The sequence below is a fragment of the Vicugna pacos genome, chromosome 2 (genome assembly GCF_048564905.1).
Source record: "Vicugna pacos chromosome 2, VicPac4, whole genome shotgun sequence".
NCBI lineage: Eukaryota > Metazoa > Chordata > Mammalia > Artiodactyla > Camelidae > Vicugna > Vicugna pacos.
In genome coordinates this window covers 96,806,810-96,834,416 of record NC_132988.1, presented here as the reverse complement: position 1 = coordinate 96,834,416, position 27,607 = coordinate 96,806,810, and the positions used below count along the sequence as shown (strand labels likewise).

Below are 27,607 nucleotides of genomic sequence, written 5' to 3'. Positions count from 1 at the left end.
CAAATGTAAAAGTATTTAATAACCTTTAAACCATTGTGCTTTAATATCTCCTCAAGAGTTTTAAATATATATATATTTGAGTATATATTTTTAATACATAATTTTTAATTTATGCATGTTTGTGTATACATATCCCCTCATGTATATTTAGGTTAACATCAGAAATAGTTGTCATAAATGCAATCAGTTGTAGATGTAATTTCTGATGTAGTAGAAATACTAAATTTAACCATAAAATTACGACATAACTCATTTAAATATTTCAACAAAATCAAAATGCCACAGCAACTTGATATACTTAAATGAAGGTTAAAATTGAAAATTAAATTACTAAGAACCCATCATGAATGACATTAGTGACCTTTCAAATGGGGCTCAGAGAGCTCCCTTGTCTCTTCCACCATGTGAGGATCTTAGAATCCTCAGCCTCTAAAACTGTGAGAAATAAATTTCTGTTGCTTCCAAGCTACTCAGCTTATGGTATTTTGTTAAAGCTGCACAAATAGACTTAGAAATCCACTTGACTTATAGTTAGAGCATAATACATTCATTCTGTATAGCACTATGTTTCTAATTTTAATTAAAGGATATTGATTAACTTATTATCAATTATTTCTTTTATTAACTTAATAAATTTCCTTATAACCATATTTGCTTCGTTTTAATTAGAGACAGGATATCTCACCTTAACTCATTCTTTACTTATTGTTTCTGTCTTTTTAATTTTTATTCTTCCAAATTTCCCACTCTTTAGTAAACACAATAATTAATTTCAGTCACTAGTGTACTGTTTAATTTTGGCACTCTGGCCTTATAAATAGAGCTATATTATTAATCAGTATGGCAAGGTAATCTTGGGATGAAATGGTCTATAAAGTCATTTATCATTCCTTATATCTATATTTCACATTCACCAAGGGAGAAGAGTACTTCTTGCAATATTTCCTAATGGTAACTGAACTACCCCTTGAGATGAGTACAGGTGAGGCAGAAACATGACATGAGAGATTAGACCAGGTGATACTGGAGTCGTTGGCTGAATTACTCTGGAGTTGTGTAGGAAAGGTGGGCCTGCTCATGACTGGAAAAGAATTAATGTTCTTCCATGAATACCTTTCTTATATCAAAAAATGACATAAATACTAAAGGGACTGGAGTTCCAAAAATTATGAGTGGAAGGACCAAACTATGATGCCAGTCAATATTTATTACACACAGAACACACTTTAAGATTGATGTCTACAGCATTGCCCTCAAGGCTTACACTACCATTTTAAGTCACTGCCTCATGAACAGTGTAAGGCTATTTTATGGGTGATATCAGCCATTCTTCATTCCTACTATAGATGTCCATTGTTGAGGAATAGGTCACCTCTCTAAAAATAAGCTTCTGATGCTACCAACCAGAACCAAAATTACATCATCCAGGTGACAAAAATTCTCAAATAATCAGTCCTTTATCATAGAAGATTTGAGAATCACATTATTAAAATCACATCATATGACAAAACATGAATATGAAGGATGAATGTTACTACAGCATGTGCTCAAATTTGATTTTATTATTGTTACGACAAGTGATTCATCCTTAGACCAACTGCAGTTAAAACCACAATATAGTAGTACTACTCTAACTTTGCTTGGAAAATGAATTATGCTTTATACTTATTTAAGCATAAGATAAGATAAAATTATGAGTTGGTGATAATATCCCAATTAAGGCAGGTACACACAATTTTTTAAAAAATTGTGAATGACAGCTCTGCATACTCTTAAGCCCATATATTTAAAAAAAACACTTTTCTTTTCAAGTGTAATAATCAGGAATATTTATTCGGCATTTTCAAAATAAAACATGATCTGTTAACTAATGACTCTGCCTAAAAATATTTAAAAATCACAGATTTTAAAACCTTATGTCCAACTATAAGTGAAATAAATATGTAATAACACAGAAAGTTTCTACAATACATAGAATGAAGAACTAGTTCACCAGTATGGTTAGAAATTTGGAAAGCATAAAAATTTCTACAGAAAAAAATGAAAGAAAATACAATTTGTGGATATTCCTTGGTTGTAGTTATAATCATTTATTACTATGTCAATGAGTATATTTTTCAGTGAAAATATAAGAATTATTGAAAAAGTCTTTCAATCAATAGTAGATCAATCTCAGAAGAGATAGCCCAGAAATAAACCTACACATCTATAGTCAATTAGTCTTTGACAAAGAAGGCAAGAATATACAATAGAGAAGACAATCTCTTCAACAAGTGGTGTTGGGAAAGCTGGACAGCCACATGTAAATCAATGAAATTAGAACATTCCCTCACACCATATACAAAAATAAACTTAAAATGGCATAAAAACTTCAACATAAGACAAGATACTATAAATCTCATAGAAGAAAACATAGGTAAAGTACTTTATGATATAAATCATAGCAATGTTTTCCTACCACAGTCTACTAAGGTAATAGAAAGAAAAGCAAAAACAAATAAATGGGACCTAATTAAATTTATACTCTTTTGCACAGCAAAGGAAACCATAAATAAAACAAAAAGACAACGTACAGAATAGGAGAAAATATTTGCAAACAATGCTACTGACAAGGGCTTAATTTCCAGAATATACAAAGAGCTCATACAACTCAATAACCTAAAAAAAATACAAAAATGGGAAGAAAAATTAAATAAACGTTTCTCCAATAAAGACACACAAATGGCCAATAGGTACATGAAAAAATGCTCAGTGTTGCTATTACAGAAATGAAAATCAAAACTACAATGAGGTATTGCCTCACACCGGTCAGACTGGCCATCATTAAAAATTCCACAAATGTTACTTGCTGGAAGGGTGTGGAGAAGAGGGACCCCTCTTACAATATTGGTGGGAATGTATTTTTGTGCAGGATTTATGGAAAACAATATGGCGAGTCCTTAAAAAACTAAAAATAGACTTCCCTATGGTCCAACAATTCACTCCTGGGCATATATCCAGAGGAAACTCTAATTTGAAAAGATACATGCACCTAATGCTCATAGCAGCAACTATCTACAATAGCCAAGACATGGAAGTAACCTAACTGTCCATTAAGAGATAACTGGATAAAGAAGTTGTACACACACACACACACACACACACACACACACACACACACACATACAATGAAATACTATTCAGCTATAAAAAAGAATAAAGTCATGACATTTGCAGCAACGTGAATGGACCTGGAAATCATCATACTAAGTGAATTAAGTAGCCAAAAAGAGAAATAAAAATACCATATGACATCACTTATATATGGAATCATAAAAAGAACACAAATGAACTTATTTATAAAACAGAGACAGACTCAGAGACATAGAAAACAAATTTATGGTTACCAGGGAGGGAAAGGAGTAGGGAGGGATAAATTGAGAGTTGTTCAGGATTTGCAAATACTAACTACTATATATAAAACAGATAAACAAAAAATCCTACTGTATAGCACAGGGAACTATATTCAATACCTTATAAAGGATTATAATGGAAAAGAATATGAAAAGGAATATATAGGTGTCATTATACTGTACACCAGAAATTAATACATCATCGTAAATAAACTATACTTCAGTTAAAAAATGCTTATCAATACTAGATCAATCTCTACCTGTATATGTATAATTAGAAAATGTAATCTACACAGGCCATTATAAAATATTGCTAGAATCATTATTGTTCAAAGAGAATAATCAACCATTAAGAATGACACTTTAAAAGGTGAGAGGCATTCTGATATATGTCACTGTAGAAGAAAAGGTTAAGTATTGATGAAATCATCAACTACATGAAAATTAGGATCAACACAATCTCTATCAAAATCCTAACTGGATATTTTGCAGTTGATTACAAGCCTAATGGAAAATTCATATGCAAATGCAAGAGACTCAAAATAGCCAAAATGATCTTTAAAAAGAATGGAGATGGAAGGATTCCACTTTCTTATTTCAAAATTTACTACAAAGCTACAATAGTCAAGAATTTGTGGTACTGGCATAAGGAAAGACATACAGATAAATGGAACAGAACTGAGAGTCTAGAAATAAGCACTTAACATATATGGTTAATTAAATTTCAAGTATGTTTGGAAAATTCAATGGAGAAAATCTGGATTGTTCATTAAATGGTACTAGAAGAACTGTATGTTCGGATGCAAAAAAAAAAAAGTTTGAGTCCCATCCTAAACCATATACAAAAGTTAATTCAATACAAATCATATACCTAAATGTAAAAGGAATGACTCTAACAATTGTAGAAGAAAATAGTCCATCACCATGGCTCTGGAATAGGCAATGGTTTCTTAGATATAATACCAAAAGCACAAATGACAAAATAAAAATGTAAAGTGCACTTCCTCAAAGTTAAAAAGGTGTTTGAAAGGACACCATTAAGAAATTGAAAGGTGAAACACTGAATGAGATAATATATTTGCAAATCACATCTGATAAAGAACTTGTATACACAACTCTTACAACTCAGTAATAAAAAGACAACTCCCAAAACAGGCAAATGATTTGAATAGACATTTATATACCTCCTATATGTATATTTTATATACATATATCTACAATAGCACATGAAGAGATGTTCAACATCATTATTATTAAGGGATATGCAATTTAAAACCAAAATGATACGTTACTTGACACCTAATAGGAGAGCTTTAATAATTTAAAAAAAGATAATAACACATGTTTGAGAAGATGTGGAGAAATTGGAATCCTTATACATCGTTGATGGGAATGTAAAATGGTTCAATCACTATGGAAAACAACTTGGAAATTTCTCAAAATTCTAAACATAGAAGTACTATAAGACAGAAATTCCACTTTGAGTGGAAACACAAGAGAAATATTATTTACACAAATTATTGTAAGTGGATGTTCATGGCAGCATTATTCCTAACAACCAAAAAGTGTAAACAATCTAAATGTCCATCAACTGATGAATGGATAAATGAAATGTGGTATAGCCATACAATGAGATAGTATTTGGCAATAAAAATGAATAAGTTGATGATAAATGCTATAAAATACATGAACCTTGAAAATATTATTCTAAGTAAACTAACAGTCATATATTATGCAATTCTATTTATATGAAATATCCAAAACAGACAGATCTATAGACACAGAAAGTAGCTTTGTGGTTGTTTAAGGGCTGTGCAGGTTAGAAGTGACTGTTAATAGGTATAGGATTTCTTATTGGGTTGATTAAAATGTTCTAAAGTTGACTGTGGTAATAGTGCACAACTCAGTGAATATACTAAAACCTGTTCAATTGTACACTTTAAATGGATAAATTATGGTATGTAAATTATATCTCAAAAGCTGTTTAAAACATTAGAGGGCATTGCCATAAAATTATATTGAAAGGGTCAATAAAATCTCATGACTCCAAATAAGAGATATGTTTTGCACTTCAGTGGCACTCTTGTCTACAACTCTTCTATGCTCTCTTATTTCTGGATTTGGGAATCTAATAAGAAATTCACACTAAAAATAATCTTACATGCTTGGAGAATAGTTGGTTCTATGTATTTGAATAAGAAATGAATGCTCCTGGAATATTCTCTTGTGTCTAACAATAATAATAATATGATACAAGCAACAACAAAACTGTAGTAGTGGTAACTAATAGTTACTAAATGTTTAATATGTTGAATATTAATAACTGTCTAATTAAGTACCATTCCAGGTGTTTTACAAGCATTAACTTCAATCCTCACCAATGCACTGTGAGGTCAGAACTATTATTCCCTTAACAAACAAACAAACAAACAAACAAACAAAGCATAAATACAAAACAGAAACAGACTCATAGACATAGAATACAAACTTGTGGTTGCCAAGGGGGCAGGGAGTGGGAAGGCATAGACTGGGATTTCAAAATGTAGAACAGATAAACAAGATTATACTGTATAGCACAGGGAAATATATAAAAGATCTTATGGTAGCTCACAGAGAAAAAATGTGACAATGAATATATATATGTTCATGTATAACTGAAAAATTGTGCTCTACACTGGAATTTGACACAACATTGTAAAATGATTATAAATCAATAAAAAACGTTAAAAAAAAAGAACCATTATTCCCTCAATTTTACAGATAAGAACAAGGAGGTTAACATTACACAACTATCAGGGATAGGTTGGAATTCTGGCTGTTTGGCTTTAGAATTCATGCTCTTAATCATTATGCTTTCAATATCAACATGATTAGTTGCAAAATGACAAAGAAGCCAGTTAAGGCATCACCCTCTTGTGAGGCTATAACTATTTTATCTAAAGCAAATAATAACTACATCGACATTATCAAAAAGATTTATCATAATAAGGTAAACCTGTAAAATGACATCAGTACATTCTGATGATTGACAATGTAAAGATTACTTTGCATTATAAAGAAATAAGCTATAAAGCACATATAATATTTATATTTTATGGTGAATTATTTAATAATTAGAAAAATAATTTGTTGAAGATTTGATTTATAGATTTACTGTTTTTTTCAAGTATGTATCTCACTAAAAATGTAGGTAAACATTAGTTCATATCTATGGAACATAAAGGAGTGAACAAAAATGTGTGTGTTAAAAATAGTCCTTCAAATATCAGAAACTATTAAAGGATAATAAGTACTTATGGGCTCATATAAAATTCAAAGATGGAAGGGGAGTCCACCATCTGAATTATGTTGGTGGATGTTACACAAAAACTAATTGGAAAAAGGGCATACAGTATATTTAAATGATAAATTAGGCAAATATTCTAAAAGATAAGAGTTAATATGCAGACATAATTCTTCATATCATGGAAAATTAAACAACTTCTAATTATAACAGCCCTTACTAATTATTATCAAATACAAATGAGAAAAATATACATTTTAATGATGCTAATAAATCAGTTCTACATATAATCATGACAAGACTATATGCCAGATATCACTAAATAAACAAAAGTAAATATATACCTATATTATAGGAAAGTCAACATTTAAAAAAGATCTGCAACCTATATGTAAGACAACTATCTAAAGTTTCTATTTTATAACAAGGATAGTTTTTTATATGAGGGGAATCAGCCCAAAGAGATTTGACCATGTCACAAAGTCCAGGTTTCAAAGGAGACAAAGTAAAGAAAAAAAACTGATACCTAGTAAATTTACCTAAACATTACAGATGATAAAAGTTGCAACTACAATAAGGCATATTATAAGAAAAAGAAATTTACTTTTTATAAGCATTTGTGCACACAGTTTTAACTCAATAGCACTAATAACACTTTAATAACTGTTCACATATAACAATCTATGTCTTCTAGTGACTGAAAAGTCCATTTGGATTGCTATTTATATTATTAAAGTATATTGATTTTACTGATCAATTTATAATCAATAAATAAAGATTTAAGCAAAGTAGTTGTCAATAGTTTAATTAGATATATTTTTTGAGCATCGTATACTAATAAAAGATTTCTAATATGTAAAAGTATCTTTGACATCAAAGGATTCAGCAATAGTATAATAGCTATAGCTGGGGTATTAAAATGTGAAAATATTATGAATTTTTAATGGATTATGGAGATATATAACAGTATACATGAAATTGCAATCACTCAGGAAATATAATCAGATGCATTATATATTCCATTTAATTTTGATTAATTCTATAAGTTCTCTAATAATTTAAAGTAAAATATTTTTCATAATCATGTATATGTGTATATTTCAGGAAGACAGAATAAAGTTAATAACACAGTTTTTAGCTATAATGTAGCTGTCTCTTGGAAGCAGCTGGGCTTCTATTTTTTTCTATTATAATTTTCTATTATTATAAACACAAATTTCATAACATAAATATAGAGTTCTATTGAAAAGAATATGAAAATGAATATATGTAATTATATGCATGACTGGGACATTGTGCTGTAGACCAGAAATTGATGCATTATAACTGACTGTACTTCAATTAAAAAAAATAGAGTTAGACATAGAATACAACCTTTGGTTGCCAAGTGGGTGGGAGGTGGGAAGGGACAGACTAGGATTTCAAAATTTGTAGATACTGACAGGCATGTGCAGAATAGATAAACAAGATAATACTGTATAGCACAGGGAAATATATACAAGATCTTGTGGTAGCTCACAGTGAAAAAAAAAGTGACAATGAATATATGTGCGTTCAGGTATAACTGAAAAATTGTGCTCTACACTGGAATTTGACACATTGTAAAATGACTAAAACTCAATTTAAAAATGTTAAAAAAAATAGAGTTATAGATATGCATTATTGGCATTTGAGACAACACAAAGAGATATTTCAAGCTAATAGTCTGAAGACTGTAATAATTGTATGGTTATTATTTTATAGTGTGAGATGTATATTCCATTGACTATTGATATTTAAAGGCTCAAATTAAACAATAGATAGAGTATAACATAATAATACAAAATTATAGTTTGTTGAAAAGGAACAAAGGTTGTGACCATCATTGTTGGCAGTGTGTGTTGAGTAATGATAGGTTACCTGACTTTTTAAACTGCAGTGACAAAAATCTCTTATATAAGGAGTAAATAATATAATTTCCCAATGAACTTAATTCATAAGAATTTTTCTAATGATAGGCCCTGACAATACAAAGTATAAAATATCATTTCTGAAGAGAAGTTAAAGTAGCTAATGAGGTTAACACATCATTTTGATGGGATTCTTAGAGACAGTTCAGGGGTAAAAAAAAGTATTCTAAATAGAAAAACATAAGAAAGGCAATAGAATCTAAGCGAAATGAAATATTGTGAGATGACTTAAAATTTGGCCCTGGATTTACAATTTACATGAATATTGACCTGGAATCAAGTCTTTTAATTTTCATAGTTCATGTTTAACATGAAAATAAAAATTAGTTGGACTAGATTACTCTTAACCCTGACTTAACCTCCCCCACAATGTTTCATTATTGTAAATATAATAGTCAAGCATAACAGTTATGAAGTGTGTCCAAAAGTTGTTATCATCTTAATCCTAAAACTTGCTTTTCCTACTGAATTATGTGTGTGTTTGTGTGTTAGCAGTACTAACATTCTTCAGTTCATGTTGGCTCAAGACTGACTCTCTTACAGTATTTCTATTGACTTGCATTGATTCTACATCTGTATTAACTCTCTAATGAGGGTACTTTACTTCATTTTCATTAATAACATGCATATAAACCTTGTATATAAAAATTGTATATGAAGACAGGGTTACTTGAAGCATACTGGATTTTCTGAAAAATAATCTTATTTGTAAAGTAGGAGATAAAGGTTTGTGCTGAGAATAAGGAGGTGACAAGGTGAGATGTCTGAAGAAAAGGGAGGTGGTTTAAAGACACCTTTTGATGAAAGGGTTAGACATTTACCTATTGCATTAGTTTATTAATAATGCTTTATCAAATTACCACAAACTTTGTAGTTCAAAAGAGCATAAATTTAATATCTTACAGTTCTGAAAGTCAGAAGTCCAAAACACATCACTTTAGGCTAAATAGGTTGACTGAGCTGCATTCCTTCCGGAGGCTTCAAGGGAGAATAAATTTATTTGCCTTTTCCAGTGTCTGGAGACAACTCGCTTTTCTGGCTGTATTCTCCTTCTCACAATCACATCATTCATGGGTGCTTCCATAATCACACCATCTTTTGACTTCTGCCTTCCTTCTTCCTTCATTTAGGGCCCTTGTGATTATACTGAGCCACCCCAGATAATCCTGGATAGTTTTTCCATCTCAAAATCTTTAAAGATCTGAAGAGTCCCTTTAGTCATGTAAGTTAATATATTCCTAGGTTCTACAGATTAAGATATGGACATGTTTGAAGGTGGGGCAGTTGTTCATGATTCTACCTACCATAGTCCATCATCTGGTCTCCAAAAACCCATGTCCATGCACAAAATGCATTCACTCAATGTTAATATTTCCAAAGTATCAGAGTATCAGTTCAAAATAACCAAATCTCATTGTCTACATTATCAAAATCATTTATGGGTGAGACTCGGTATGGTTCATCCTGGGGCAAATATCTTCCCCATGTGTAGACCTTACATGAAACAAGAAAACTAGTTATCTACTCCCAAAACACAATGGCTGGGACAATCATAGGATCCCTGTTGTAGATATTTTCTATTTAATAAAGGAGAGAGACAATGGAAGGGAAAGAATGGATCAATTCCAAAATGCAGCCAGCATAGCACCGGATTTCAAGATCTATGTGTTACCCTATTCAAAACTCCACCATCTGGTCCTGAGGCTCTGCTCGCAAAATTAGCTTTCCTTTTTCATGAAAAGGAATTCAGATACGGGCTTATTTTGGGAAAATGTTATCTTGCTTATCAATCCTAGGAAAACCTAGAATTGTATGGATGATTTAATAAAGGGTTGGAATCCCTGAATACGATGCCTTATAAGGGCATCTTTATCTGTGTAATATTTTTCTAGCTGTATTTTGTAATGTGGTATATATCCAGTATAGTGGAGACTTGGAGTATAGGCCAAAATTTGGTAGGGAGATCTGATATTGGAGTGAAAAAAAAAAAAAAGACTAGGTATTATTGGTATTGTAGGTATTATTGGAGGGAAAAAAGCTAGGTATTAGGGTATAAAACAGTGGTAGCAATAACACATTTGGAGTTAAATCTATTGAATAGGATAAAATAAAATAAGGTAGGTACTATGGACTAAATTGCATCCTCCCTAAATTCATTTGTGGAAGGCCTAACCAATGTGACAGTAGTTGGAGACAGGATTTTTAAAAAGTAATTAAAGGAGGTCTTGAAGATGAGGTCCTAATCTGATAGAACTGGTGGTTTTATTAGAAGAGGAAGAGAGAGAGAGATTTTTTTCTTCACGTTGACAAAGAGGCCTTGTGATCACACATCAAGATGGCAGCTACCTAGAAACCCAAGGAAGAAGCTTCAGAATGAAACATATATTGCTTGCACCTTAATCTTGGACTTCCCAGCCTCCTGAATTGTGAGAAATGAGTTCCTGTTGTTTAAGCTACCTAGTCTACAGTATTTTGTGATACTGTATCATACTAGATAACACAGTAGGGAACTAGAAGTTTGTGAGAAAGGCTAATGTTTAATTATATTCCTCTTGAGTTTTAAGGGTAATATGCAATAAAAGTAACTAAAGGAGAAATTAAAAATAAAAGAAAATTATCCAGAGAGTAGATTATAATTTTAATCTCATTGCTACTGCCCTCATTAAGTCCCTCTTTAACTTTCATCAGGACAACTCTAATAACTTCTTTTTTCATTCTTCCTGCTTGTTGTCTAGACCCTTAAAATACAACCTCTTGACAGCTGACAATGTGCATTTTCTAATAAGCAAACAAGCAAAGTAACAAACAAGCAAAGAAGCAAAGACAGAAAGACACGAGGAAACATTTGGAGGCAATGGATATATTTCTTACCTTGGTTGTGGTGATGGTATTACAGATATATATATACATTCAAACTTGTCATATTGTACTTAACAAATATGTACAGTTTTTTTGTGTATCAATTATATCTCAATCAAGCTGTAAAAAATTATGTAAGCAAAAGGTAGACTTAAACATGTCATTGCATTCAAGATCAAGTTTATTTTCATTCTGCAAATTAAAGTGAAATTAAAGAAAAATACATAAATATAAAAATAGTCAACTGTCGCACAAAGTTAGATAGTGTTTAAACAATGGACAGAAACATTGATAAATTTCTGTAAAATATAAAATATGCTAGGGACAGGATTATCATGAATCTCAGCAATTATAAATTCTGAAACACCATTTAAGCCAAACAGAGGTCACCTAATCAGAGACTTTTTCTAATAACACCTAGACAAACATCCCTCAGGTATAGGAAGTGGAGCTGGCCTAAAGGAAAGTGGAAGATAAGGAAAATTAATTAAAATACTGAAAACAGTTACGGAACTCTAATTTCTCTGTGTGTGTGTGTGTGTGTGTGTGTGTGTGTGTTTTCCCCATCAAACTAAATTTAAGAATGGTAACCTCTAAAATAAACTCAAGATCTATATCCAGACACTTTCAGAAGGGGCATTTTTACTGTAGAGAAATATGAGGTAGTGATCTGGTGAATTGTGGCTTCTAGAGGCACAAGAAGTTGATAGAACAAAAAGACAGGCTCAACAGAAACCTGAAAGCAAAGTTCAGCTAATTCCACCACCCAGTCATAAATATATTTTACTTTTGTAATTTAAATGTAAATGCTGAGAAAAAAAAAGATTTCTAACATACAATTCTATATTCCTTCAAAAATCAAAGAAAGGTAAAAATATCTTTGAACATCCAAAAACTCAAAACATTCACCGGTAATATTATTTTTAAATAAAATCATAAGTAATGCAACAAAATAAATATTAAATGAATAAATATTAGAAAGAGGACAATCTAAAATAAAACAAAACGTGACGAAATCAGTGAAATTTACAGCAAGTGTTCATGACTCATAAAAAATATTTAATGTAATACATGGAAATATTTGGCATAATCATTCCATACTTGGTATTCAAGAACTATTGACTGATCACAATGCTGAGAAAAAAATTTCAAGCTATGAGGAAAATGCAGTACTTAAAATATATATAAAAAACTATATCCTCATTAACTTGTAAGGGAGAAACAAACATAAAGATAAATAAAATACTTTACATATTCTATGTAGAAAAACAAAGCAGAGAATGAATAGAAAATATCGGAGAGGGCCAGGAAAAATTGCAAACTTAGTGAAGACATGAAAAATTCCCTGAAAATAGAATGCTTGACTAAATAATGAAGAAAGGGTGGGAACAATGTTCTGAGAGAAAATATATTTCAGGCAGAAAGAAGAGCAGCTATTAAACTACTGAGAGAGTTCAAGATACAATGACGAGGCCAGTATGGTTGAAGCATAAAGAACAAGATAAGTAATGTTGTAGAGGATGATGTAAGAAAATATCTTGGGGTAAAGAAGGAGGGATTCAGATCATATATATCCTAAAAATCATTGTTGAGACTGGCCATTACATGAACGAGGACTATGAACTGATGAATGACAGGATGTGACTTATCACTAATATTTTAACATTTTTTTTCTGGTTAATGCTTGAAAATTAACTACAGATGACCCAGGACAGTAGCAGAGAGAACAGTTAGGAAGCTATTACAACATTCTAGGCAAAATATGATGGCTTTGAACTGGATGAAATTGCTATTTTCTTTATATTTTGAAGGTACATTTAACGACATTTCTTGACATATTGAATTGGTTCTGAAAAAGAATTTAAGAATGACTCTAAAGTTTTCGGCTCAAGTAAGTGGAAAAATGAAGTTACCATTTATGGCAACAGGAAAGGCTCTTAGAGAAGAAATAGGGGTTATACTTGGGGTTCATGTTCAACTCATGATGAACTTAATATTCCAATTAGATATTTAGTCAGATATTTTTAGTTCACTTTTAGATATACAAGTTAGGAGTTAAAGGAATTGGAACAGAGATATAAATTTTTGAGCCATCACGGTTTAGATGAGATTTAAAACACTAAGACTAAGTGAAATATACAAGGATATTAGTTCAGCTATAAAATAGGAAAGTAATTCATTCCTGCAGCATTCTAAAGTTTAGAGGTTGGAAAGATCAAAACCATCCAGCAAAGCACAGTAATAAAGAACTCGAGATAAAAGAGGAAAACTAGAAGTATGTGGTATCCTGGGGCCATAAAGAAAGTGTTTCAAAGAAGGGGGAGTGTTTTTTTTTTTTTTTGTATGCCTACCAATAGGTTAATAAAGATGAGGACTGAGAGGATTGACTTTTATATTTAACACAGTGCACGTGATTTCTGACTTTTACTAGGGCAGGTGGGGTGAAAGTTTGATTGAAATAGGTTTTAAAAAGAAGGAAAGGAGAGAAATTTGAGACAGCAATACAAACTGTTCTCTCAAGGAGTTTTGTTATAAGTGGAAGAAGAAAAATAAAGGATAGGAAAAGGGGAAGTGGGATAAAAATAGTTTTGTTTTTGTTTGCTTTTACTATGGAAGAAATAGCATCATGATTGCATGCTGAAATGAACAATTAAAGAGTAAGGAGGAGGCTTTTTTTTTTAATGTAACAGAAAAGACATGGAGATAATAGCCTGGTGAGAGGATTTGGGTTTTAGCCCATGAACAGAAAGGTTTCCTTAGGCCCACGCATTGTCCAACCATACAAAAGGACAGAATGTATAGTAGTTTGATGCTTAGCCAACTACAGTCCTAGAAGGAATGAATTAAGAATCAAGCTCTTCAGCAGAGAATGACAGTAGGGTAGATGAGCTAGAAGTTTGAAGAGAGAGAAAATACAAAATTCTATTTAAGAGAGTAGGAAATCAAACTATATACATATATTACAATAATACAGTGGTCCACTTAAAAAATAATGATAGAACATACAAATATCTACCAAGTTCAGTGAAGCAAAAGTAGAGAAATTTTCTTTAAATGAGTGTTATACAAAAGGAAATGAGTATGTATCTGTAAACAAATTTTAAATCTAAATGAAATAGTGATATACTAGGAAAATCTGTATGTGCAACAGATAGGCATTGAAAAGTTAACAACAACAACAATACTTTACTAGACCACCAATGACTTTAAAAACCAAAGAAATTCAATTTCAATTAGTAATATTTAAGTTCATGGTCACTGAAATCAAATTTTTTTTTTCCTGATTTTAGTATACACTGTGTAATCCTGGCCAATTTTTATGCCCCAGTTGCCACATCTTTTAAAATATTGGTATAGTATTGGTATAATAGCACAATGCTTTTTGTTATTGTTGATGCATGAATTACAGAACAGTTCATGTAACATTTTTAGTGTGTTGCCTAGCATATAAATTAATATTATCATTATAACTACTCTCTACTCCCTTGAAATGTCCATGTCCATTGGTTTTACTATAAGTACTTTCAAAACTTTAAGATACTAAAATGTTAAGAGTATGTAAGACAGTAACTATTTATACATGGTTCCAAAAATAAAACTGGAAAAAAACAGAAAAAATAAATACATGATATTTACCTGAATGGCTCAGACCAAATACAGTAGTATATTAAAATATAACATACAACTCTCATACTTACTATTGCTGTAAAACTTATTATATCAAAACTTAGTGCCTTAAAGCATCAACTTTATTTTGTTCCTAATTTCATGGGTCAGAATCTCAGGGAAAGCTTGGCTAGGAAGTTCTCTCTTCAGTCTCATATAGTTAAAGTTGAGTGTCACCTGAGGCTTCTGTCACCTGAAGTCCCAAAGGGGCTGGTCATGCAAGATGACTTACTTGACTGGATGCTGATGCAGTCAGTTTCAGCAATACTGAAACCACCCATTGGAGCACCTCTATATGGCTTCTCCCAGAGTCATCTTAGTGCATTTGAACCTCTCAGACTCTAATTCAGGGGTTCAAAAAAGTAAGCTCCTCGCAGCCAAAGCAGAAGTTACCTGGACTTTCATGACCTAGTCTTGGAAATCTCACAGTGGAATTCCTGCTATTCTCTATTTAGAATAGTTACAAGCCTCTCACACTCAAGGTGTAGGACATGGACTCCAACTTTTTGATTGGAATAGAGCCATTAAGAGATTTAACCCCACACATGATTAAGATGAACTAATTTAAAGAATGAAAGAATGGTTTATATCAGAATTTTTAAAAAATGAAGAAAATGACCTTCTCAATAGAGGTAGAAGAGATATTTGATAAAATTCAATGCCTATTCTTGATTAAAATTTTGAGGAGTAGAGGAAGAGTATAGCTCAAGTGGTAGAGCACATGCTCAGCACACAAGAGGTCCTGGGTTCAATCTCCAGTACCTCCTCCAAGCAGAAATCAATGAATAAACCTAATTACCTCCCCTTCATAAAACAAACAGTACAAGCAAAAAATTCTTGAGAAGTAAGCTACTAGGAATCTTCTGCAAATACTATTAATTGCCAGGGGAAAATATCAGCCTCAATGAGAAAATATTTAATCATTTAACAAATATTTATTGAGCATCTATCATGAGAAATACATTTTCTTTGACACATTTATTGCACATCTAGTCTGTGTTATAAGATACAGAATATGTTTTCGTTCAAGATAGAACAATGCATAAACAATATACATACTAAGTGGAATTTACTAGAATAGAGGAAAAAAGAATACTATATCTGATCTTATCTGTATATGTTTAGGAAATTCCTACTTATTCTTTAAGATGCAGCCCTCTCATTATGTCCTATTAGAGGTTGGTACATGATGGCTTCCCAGCTAAGTCCATCTTATTTCCTGTCCGTTTTTTTTAAATAAAGTTTTATTGGAACACATAACAACATCCATTCCTTTACTAACTGTTTCTGGCTGCTTTGATGCTATGTTGGTCAAATGTCAGAGTCAAATCTCAAAACAGACAACACATGGTCTGGAAACTTGAAAATATTTACTAACTGGTACTTTGTAGCAAAAGAAATTTTGCTCTTTTTAATATAAAGATTTCTTGGATTTGCTAAACAGAAATTTTTGTAACATAAAATATATACTTGAAATACAACTTTAATAGATCTTTTTATACTCTTTTGACTTTGTTTCCCTTACCATGTATAAGTTTTTGAGGGTAAGAATTATGATTTAATCATCTTTGAATATTAAGCTACTAATACAGTGTTAGAAATATTTTTGTAACATTAAAAAGTTTATAGATGCATGAATAAACGCTTGTGCTCCAGTTCCAGTCTTCCCTAATTACTCTTTCTCTCTTGGTGATCTCTTCTGTTCCTGCACTTTCAGATAACATCTCTAATGAAGATTAATCCTCAATTTAAAGGTGTCCTTCATGTCTTTTCAACACCTGAGAGGGAATTTCCAAACAGATATGTTGCAGTTGATTCAAATTCAATTATTTTCTTTCTTAAGATCAATTATTTTCTTTCACAGGAAATATACTTCTTTTTATAATCATCATATTTAATCAGTGGCCACATCCAGATAGTACTCCATAATAATTAAGAATATTAGCAGAGGAGACAAAGAGAAAAAGAGATAACTATCTTAATTTTATCCAGACAAGAAAACTGAATGTCAACCCTAAGCATATGAGGTAATGAATAGGAAGTTACTAATTAGCCATGTATTTATGCTAATTCTACCTCTGAAATGTCTATTAGACTTCTTGCTTCCATTCTCTGTGATATTACATGTATTCATTTCCCAAAAAACAGACTCCTAAACTTTTATGACTGAAATATAATTCTAATTGTCTTGTCTCTTAACTGTCTTCATCAATCCATTCTTTTATTTATTTCACCCAGTACATAATGTAAAAGTGTTTAGGATATAATAAACACTGTGCTAGGTGCTGAGTTTAGGACAGTGAATAAGAGAGTTCCAGGTCTTCAAGGCTTCTATTTGGAGCAAAAATAAAATTAAATTAAAAAATTAAATTATACAAGTTTTCCCCCCTACACTGTAGTCAGAGTTAGTTAACAAAAAGTGAAAACAGAAAAGTCACTCTCTCCCCTGATCAAAATTCTCCAACGATTATCTTTCTCTTTATGTACTCTCAATTCCTTTGCACATTTTTCAAGCTTTCCCCTTTCTGATACCTCTATCTGTTCTGTTTCAACTATGCCTTTTTCCTTTAAATACCATTTGTGTTAGCCATTTTCCAGCATAAACGGTATGCATTTTCACATCTCTGTAGCATTGCTCAAACCTCTACTTCTACAGAAAGTCTACAAAGAAGAGTTTTGATATAAGGTGTTAAAAAAAACAATGATATGATAACAGAGGAAAAACTTCACTACCCTTTTATGATGTTGCATAGTCTAGACACATTTCAAACTACTGAGGGTAGTGAGTAGATAAGTTCATGAATATATAAGTCTGATGGGGCATATTTTATAAATGATTTAACTTTTAAGTTGTAATGGATTAAACCTACATATACAAATTAACAGATGATGCAAGAAAAATCTGCATTTGTCGTGGAAACTCAGAAATGAAGACATTCACATGTGAGAAATCTCAAGGCATTTCTACAAGGTGATGTGTTAAAGCAGTCTAAAGGAAAAGAGGAATGATTATTTTGTTGATTAAGAAGTAAAAACATGGAGAAAGAAGAGAAATATGTAACCAGGAAAATCTAATTAATTCCCTTAAGCTCAGAACTCCAGGGACAGGAAATAAAGGTTGCTTTGGAAAAGTGGATTCCTTTTGAAGGTGAATTACTCTTAATTATGTTTGTGCTTTAAAAAATAAATGAGGTGATGGAGTGTTGAAGAAATGGGGGAACTGTTCATCTATTCTCTTCTGAACTACATAGCATTGAGGGAAGGAAGAAAATAGAAATGTTCTCACACCTGGCTTCTAATGATAGTATTTCTGCAAGACATAAAAAGAAGGACCTGTTACAGTAAATAGAAAATAAGTCTTTGGCCTGAGATACTACTCACTGTCAAGGTTACTTTCATGGGATGTCTATGCCAATCTATTCCCAACACGGTTTATCATTCTAGCTTTTGAAATGTATGCATATCCTTTACATTAGGAGAAGACAATTAAGTGGAGATGTTCATCATTTCTTACAGAACATGCAAAAATTCTGAGCATTGAGTAAATACATCACTTCCTTTGCAAGAATAATAAAACAAAAAATCTAGATTCTTGATATTATGTTAACTAGGGCCTAATATACAGAATCAGAGAAGAAACTTCAATGAGAGTATTCACAGCAATTAAAACAAAATTGTAACAGAACCAAAGCATTTAGGAATTTTTTTCTCTCTAATTTACATTTTCAACAAAAGTCAAGAGTCTATTAACCCCTGAGATCAGAAGAGGCCATCATGAAAAGAGGAAAAACAAAAAACAAAAAAAAAACGAACTCTGGAAAATTGCTTTGATAAGAAAGCAATAAATTAAAGGCTTAAAAACATCGAATAAATTCAAAGGCAATAAAGAAAAAAAGTACTAAAAACAAATGAAAACCCAAGAATTTACTCCTAGAAATAGCACAATGGTAATTTGGACCTAATGTTCCTGAAAAAAATTATGTTATGGTAAATATAAGACATATTTTCAAAAGTACTTCAAAAGCTAACAACGTAAATACAACTGCTGGGATGAGATCATCGAGAGGACACGATCCAGTGCTGTTTTCCTCTGAGGACTTTGTTAATCTGAAACAGATGGTACAGACTAATCTGTACTCGAAAATCTTCTGTGCCACTGCATTACAATTCCAAAAATCAATTTCATGTTAATCGTAGGTCTAAATGTTAAAGATAAAATAGCATGGCTTCCAGAAAGTAATGTGAGAGTCTATACCCACTACATACGTAGGCAAAGATTTTTCCAACAGGATCAGAAAGCATGTATCATTAACAAGATCACTAACTGGCATATCTGTGATATTAGGAACTTCTCCCCACCAAAAGTACCATTAAGTGAGTGTAAAGGCAAGCCAAGAACTGAGATAATTTATTTTCAAATAATCCACTGGAAAAAACATGTAAAAGACAAGAAGGTGTCACAAATGAAGATTTACAAAAGACCAGCTATGTAGAAAAAGGTGCTCAATGTCAATAAAGAAAAGCAAATTAAACCAAAATGAAATATTAATATTTATTAATCAGAATGACTAAAATTAAAAAGTCTAGTAATGTTAACTGCTGTTGAGTTTATGGAACAATTAACAATTTCATACACTTAATGATGGGGTGTAAACTGGTACAGACATTTTGAGAAAATGTTTGTCATTACTTATTGAAGTTGAAGGTATGCAAATTATAAAACCTACTGATTCTTTCCTAGGTACATACACAACAAAATTTTGTACATACATGACCCTAAAGATACGCATAAGAGTGTTTAAAGCAGTATTATTCAAAATAGCTCCAAACTGAAATGATCCAAATACCCAGTAAAATGAATCTGGAAGTCCATTTAACAAATCGTATAATAGAAGAATATCTAGCAACAAAAATGGATTAACTATGGCCACATGTACAAGAATAAATTTCCAAATGTATTATTAAGCAATCGAAGCAAGGTATAAACTAATTATGGTATAAAATTCCATTTATACCAAGGTAAAAAATGGCAAAACTCTGCCACAGAGTTGAAAACCAAAACAGAGGTTATCTTTCTGAGAGGAAAGGGAGTAATACATAAATTGGAATATACCTATGTATTGATTCTTGATGGCTAATAACATTTAATTTCTTGATTTAGATAGTAGATCCCCAAGTGTGTTCACTATGTGATAATTAATTGATCTACACTTCATGATCTATGAACTTTTCCCTATGTGTATTCTAAGTTAATGAAAGTTTAAAAGTATCCTGGAGATGTGCAGAGCCAAGCATAGTCATGCTTATGTTTCATTATATTTTACAACATTGAAAAATTGGAAACAACACAAATGCTTAGCAACAGGGGATTTGCAAATTCAACACAGTGTACCAATGTAAGAAATATGCAAATTTCATAGTATACTAAAACAATATTTAATGCTATGAAGAAAAATATGGTATGTTAGATAAAGAGGGAAGATTAAGAACAATGTACACAATAAATATTCATACATATGTGTTCATGCATTTCCTATTTAATATTCCTCCTACTAGCACCAATTTAGTCCAAGTCTATTCCTATATAAATATGCCTTAAATTTATATATGTATATATACATATGTACATACACATCACTATTGTTTTCATCATTCTCTGAGTGCTGTCATACATTATTAACTAAAGAGAATCAACTTGGCACTTTCTACTGTACATTCTCATCCAATGAATGTAATTAAGTCTGTATACTGTAACTATTCTCAGTCAGTGACTGCTACATTGTGCTCATCTGATTTCACTGGGATCTGGATTTTTGACATTTATGTTTGTACAATCTCTTTTTCTGCCTTAATTTTTATTTGAGGGAACATTGTTGACCCATAGTGCCTGTCAAATGGTCAGGAAGCTAGTTTTTTTTTTTCCCCCCAACTTTTTCAAAGATACAAAGGACAATTCTAAATGTAAAACCTATGTTAGAGCTACACAAAAAAAATCTCTAAGGAAATCATAGCAGGGACAGGCAAAACATTAGGGAAAAAATTTGAATTGTTGGAATATCTATGCAAGTCTGAAGAGTATTTATAAACATTAGTGCTGTCTGGAAGAACTGAATCCTAACTGTAGGATGCTGACTGAGAATGTGGCAGGGATTATGTTATGATTTGTGAAGAGCCACCTCCATGGGAATTAAGGTAAAACAGCATTGTTCAGGAAATAATCTTTTAACAACAAATGGCCAAATATAAACAGACTATAAACTATCTATCTATCTATCTATCTATCTATCTATCTATCTATCTATCTATCTATCTATCTATCCCACTATTGTAAAGGTGATTATCTCAAGGCAATGAAGTTATAGTTGATCATATTTTATTGCTACATTAAAAAATTATCTACACATAAAAACAGTGACATTATTAAAGCTAATAAATTTTAAAAAATGGTTTTCTCTCCATTTCATCCCATCACTTCAGTCATGCTTATTTTATTTTGTTAAGTGCCAAAAGCAGAAATATTTTGAAAGTGATCATTTTAAATTGAATTTTCCTAACAGAACTTTAAAATCATTGTTTATTTAGAAAAGAACTATATATTTTAAAAATATTTAAATTAAGGCTCAGTTTGAAGGAACAACTCAAATCTATTACTTTATCATAAATACTATTTACATATAGATTTCATATTCTTCTCTGCATTAGCAATATCATCTAAAAATGTATTAAAATGTTTGAAAGCTTCCTTGTTCAAGTGCACCTTCTCTTACTACTCTATAATGCCATTCAGAGTACTATTACAGGGTACAAAATGAAATTTTATTATTGATTAGAATACACATTTAAAGGTCAACGCTAGCAAAGCATTTCAAAACTTGATTAGATTATGCTTGTTAAAGTTTCTGCACACCTTTGAATTTCAAAGTAATTATACTTAAACAATATATTGGTAGGAAAAAGTATGGTTATGTTGCAAACTGTGACATTATTAGGTCAAATAAGGCATTTCTAAGCTGATGCCATTTAAAAGTTTCCACATTTCCAAAGAAAACACAGATTTGGGTTCATATTGGTTTCAAACTAATTAGGTACCTTACATAGTCTATTTCCTTTAGTAACGAAGATATGTGTATATATTATGTACTTTCAGGTTTTACATTTTTTAAAGTCTTCAAAATAGATTAAATATTAGTTCTTTATATAAAACTTCACAAGTATTCATTTTATCATGTCTACTTTCCAAAAGAAGAACAGATTTTCAGTTATATCACTCTTCTAATTTGTTTTAATTCTATTAAAATTATTCTCTTGGAGATGGCTTAGAGCTGATTACTTGGGTTTTAGTCATTTTTAAAATATAAATTTGTGAAATAATGTCTTTCAAAATAACACATTTGATTAATTTTATCCTATACATAGACAACTTGAATTTATAAATGGAAATATATTTATGATACTATATTCTATAGCACATTTTAAAATATTTCTAGAATATAAAATTTGAATAGAATAAACATTCTTACAGATCATCATTTAACTCCATGAGCAATTTTATATAGCCTGAATCCTGATTCAAAAAACTTAATCAAGTATTTACTTTCCTGTAAGCAGTTATCCTAAGCATCCTGTCAATCTCTAATAGAATATTGAACAATTAAATGGTTAACTGTATCCATATTTTTAAAATTTATTAACTGGTATTAGGGCCTTATACTGGCTTGCAATTCTTTAAAAATTTTGCCTTCATATTAATCATTATGCCAGTATTTTACAAAAAATATACAATCACTTTTTACTAAACCATTTTTTATATAATTAACAGCAATTGTAATCTGTGACATAAATTGTGCTTTTAATTGTTAACTCATTCGATAAACAGCGTTATCGCATAATGTGGCTGAACTACACATTAAGAAATAATTCCAACATTTCTCAAAATTCAATGTTTTTTGAGAAAGAAAGAAATTCAGAGTGCACTGAATGAATAGATTAAATACAATTTTACATGACTCAAATCATCTCTGATACCTGGCTTTGAAAAGAAATGGAATTAATATAATCCCAGGAGATAGACGTCCATAATAAAATAATCAAATGTATTATACTCAGAAAAATCAATGGATTACTCTTTTCAGAACATGTTCAGGTATATATAGCAAGGAAGATATAGTTTACATCAGTCAGTGAGTCTTTATCATGCTCAAATATTAGTCCTTTCTAAATATGAAAAATGGAACTGGGATGCTTCTTAAATTGTTAAAACTTTGAATAATTATTGTTATTCTATTAAATTTTTATGGTTAAATCCATGGAATAAAGACCAAAAATATCTCCTTTCCAAAGGAGTGATCTTTAACCCAGTGTACAATATTGTCTGAACTCAGATGATAAATCCTCTAAAAGAGTTCACTGTAATTTTCAATAAAGTAGGCTCCTATTATTTTCTTTTAGAAACTCTGCAGTTTTACACAATTGGATGCTCAAATAGTGTCAAAGTGGTGAACATTACTCGTGGAAAAGAGAATGGATTAACAGAATATTATATCTGACTTTGGTTCAGATATAAAATTTCTGTCTCTTTTTTCTTGACAAGAGTTACCTAATCTTGATTACACAAGGAAATATTCCCAAGAATATCAACCAGGTAGTTTTTCTGTGGATTAGAGATAAATTTCCATGGCATTTTTAGGCTGCGGTGTCACATTTTGAGATGCAAAAACAAAATCCCTATAATTTAGTAAATTAGGTTTTTTTTTTTCAAATTTTAAATAAAAGAGTAATATCTGTAATACATTATGGAACTAAATGCTGAAAGTTTATGAACTCATTAGAGCAATCAGATTTTCTTACATGGAAATTCAGGGCCTCCACCATACTACCTAGGCTGTACTTCTCATTTTCATCACTCGCCTAACAATGGGGAGCAATCAAGTTCGGAGTCCCTTACCTTGAAGGAATGGGCCAGCACTAATATCCCACAGTGCTCAGCAACTGTCTGGGGCTGCCCACTGAAGGTGTGACTTAGGTGTAAAGATTACTGTCAGTTGATCATGCTTCCTGCAGTGGAAGATCCGAGAGACATGGTTTCATGACATCTATCAATCAGTTTAGTTAAAAATAATGGCAAAGCAAAAATAATTATAGAAACAATCACAGTCATCCCTCGATATCCGAGGGAGTTGGTTGCAGGACCTGTTTCGGATACCTCCATCTCCATGGTTCCACATGCAGTGATTCAACCAACCTGGAATCGTGTAGTACTATAGTGTTTACTAGTGAAAAATAAAAAAAAAAAAATCTGCTTCTAAGTGGACCTGTGTAGTTCAAACCCATGTTGTTTAAGGGTCAACTGTAGTAGATTTGATAACATCTAGGAGAGCATTTTTGGAAAGATCAATAAAATACTAAAATTGTTTAGCAATTCAAATCACAGGAAAAAATGGAAAAAAGAATATCATAAAGTGCATACAACCTCAGCAATAAAGAAGAGTACATATTTCAGAGTTTGAGATCATGGTATCTGGAGCCAGGAATCCCTGGTGCAAATCTGGACAAATGTTACTAGATATATTATTAGACATGTGAGTTATCTTATTTAAAGCTTAGTTAACTCATCTGTAAATCAGATATAATATTAGTTCTTCACTCATATTTTTGCACTTAAATGTGTGAATATATGTAAAATAGACTCATGCCTGGCACATGGTAAATTTGTATAAGTGTTTTCTCTTATTCAATAAACCCCCAAACGTCAGGGACTTTTGTCTGCTTTGTTTATGATTTTATCTTCAGTTCTTAGAAGAGTATCTGATAAGTAGTATTTGATCAGTAAATAGCTATTAAACTTATAACTGAAACGTGTAAGCCGTTACAGTGGAGGCTGTAGCTTGCCTCTCAAACTCCTCCCTCAGCACTGTAGAGCTCGCTGTCCCCGCCACTGGGTGGGCCGGCGGCTAAGGGCTTTCACGAATTGCATCAAGTGGAAAAAGATATTTCTCCCTGACGCCTGCCCAGAGCATCCTGCATTGGTTGGTCAATGCCAAGTTGCATGGGCCTGGCCCCCTTGCACCAAGGAGGGACATCGATGAAAAGTCATTCTGGCACTCAGCTCCTCGCGGAATCAAAGGGTCACCAAACATCTTTGTCAAGACTGCACTGAGATTCAACTTCTCACTCTGACCAGTCTTATTTCCTCTACACCCTCCCTCTCCTGTTGATCTCTAGAGCACTCCCCAATAGTCTTCCTGCATCTGAAGCTCCATGTTAAGAGTCTCATTCCTGGGGAACCAATGGAAAACAAAAGTTTCATCATTTGCAGTTGATACAATAGTTCAATTGAAATACCCTAAGCAGTCAGGTAAAATCTACAAGTATTAATTTACTTTAGTGTAGTGAGTGACAAAGCATAGTTTATTGACAGTTATCATTCAATTGGATAACAATATCAGAAAATAAAATGCAAAAATTACTCTATCCCATATTGTATAACAATAAATTTGAGAAAGAATAAGTAGTTTGATAAAGATACAAAAAATTAAAATGAAACATCTCATTATTGTGATTATACTTATCACCTGTCACTGTATTTATATAAGCATATTTTCCTTTTCTTTATTTAGATAATGCACCTGAGTTATCCGAGTCTATTAGTTACATATGTCTAATATAGTTAAGTATGTTTAGTGTCACAAAACTTATACATATATGTATATATATATATGCACAAAAATCACTGATGACTATGGCTATGAAATCCTTGCAAACAGATGTTAATTGTTCTTTTAATTCCCCAGAAAATATAAAGGTTGTAACAGGTACACGGTATATGTTTATCAGATGAATAAACAATGTAGAATAAATAAATGCATAATGTAATACTATTAAACATTGGTCTGATACCATGAAGAAATTAGAAAATTTTATTCTACAGTTTTCAAATGTTTAGGCACGGGAAATTCCTCTAAGCAGTTCTAGGCTCAAGGTAGCGCACATTTACACTTGGAGTATTTACCTGACTTTCAATGATACAGGCTCAAACAAATGCTTTGCACCTGCACAGAGAAAAGGCCCCCAAAGAAGCCCAAATATCACAGCAAAAGGGACAAGGGCTATGTAGGGCAGTCCTGACTCCTGGGCTCTCCATCTGCTCCAGAATAGATTAAATGCTTGAAAAGGAAGAATATGTTTTGGCAGCACTGCGAGATCTATATCCCCAGGGCAAAATTGAAGACATAGTTGCATTCAATACAGACATAGATCTCTAGAAAGATATTTTCATAAGCAAGCGTTGCAGGCATTCAGTTGCACGTGCCAAGAATATCTCATGAAACAGAGTGCAGGCCCGGAATGAACATGCTGGAGTACAAGAGGAGACTGTTGAAACACTAACTGCTTCAGTGACACCCACAGCAGCAGGAGATGACAACAATGGTAGTATCAGCAGCAAAAAAAAAAGGGCTATTTTTCCATTTATAAATGCAATTGAACATATGGCTAGCTTAATTAGGACTTTTCTCATTAACTCAGAGTAGGCAGCTTCAATTGAAGCACTCTTGATAGAGAATCTGCATGAATAACGATCTATAGATTTGCAAAAAGACCATTTAATAAGTTGGAAACCAAGAAGTCAGCTATGAGCATCTGTGCAACATTTGCTTATTTTCACCATATTTAGTCGCTCTCTGCTGTGTACCAGGAGCCCTTGAGCCACATTCAAAACCCCCACTGACAAGAATGGTTTATTTAATGCCACCTTCAAAGAATCTGCCTGTAGTCAGAAGTTGAAGCACCATTAAAACACAAGAAAATATTAGCAGAGCTGTATGCAAAGAAAGCATACATTTGTATGGTGTAATTAGGTTAATGTTACAGGTGAAGCATGAAAAATAAATTTGGAATTTTCCTATAAGAAACCTAACACTGCCAGAACGAGTTATCTTTCTTCTCCATAGCTAAGTAAAATGAAAGTAAAATGCTATTAGCATGTGAACCTCTTATGGCATAGATGCACAATACAATTGTTGCCAGAGAGTAGGTTCTTGTCTCCTCACAGAAAGAATTCAGAGACACGAAGTTCAAAAAAGTAAAATGAGGATTTATTAAGTGATAGGATGCTCTCAAGGGGAGAGCAGGTAGACTCAGATGAGGGCTGTAACTGAGTTTCTTTGGGAAGCTGGTTACATAAAGTTTAAAAATGAACTACAATGAAGTATCACCTCACACTAGTCAGAATGGCCATTATTCAAAAATCCACAAATGATAAATGCTGGAGAGGGTGCAGAAAAAAAGGAACCTTCATACACCGCTGGTGGGAATGCAGTTTGGTGCAGCCATTGTGGAAAACAGTATGGTAATTTTCTCAAAAGACTAAAAATAGACTTACCATATGATCTAGCAATCCCTCTCCTGGGCATACATCCAGAGGGAACTTTAATTCAAAAAGACACATGCATCTCAGTATT

At 31.9% G+C, this 27,607-nt stretch overlaps 1 long non-coding RNA gene across 2 annotated transcripts in view; it reads right to left on the bottom strand.

Annotated features, from left to right (window-relative positions):
• Positions 1-27,607, bottom strand: part of LOC140700426 (uncharacterized) — a 231,373-nt gene that overhangs the window by 26,029 nt on the left and 177,737 nt on the right. Inside the window, exon 3 of one of the 2 annotated variants that reach the window (XR_012078820.1) lies at positions 16,084-16,927. The exons of the other annotated variant lie outside the window; for it this stretch is intronic. This is a non-coding gene — a long non-coding RNA (uncharacterized lncRNA). Of the gene's footprint in view, positions 1-16,083; positions 16,928-27,607 lie in introns of those variants that run through there. 2 annotated transcript variants of the gene reach the window in all.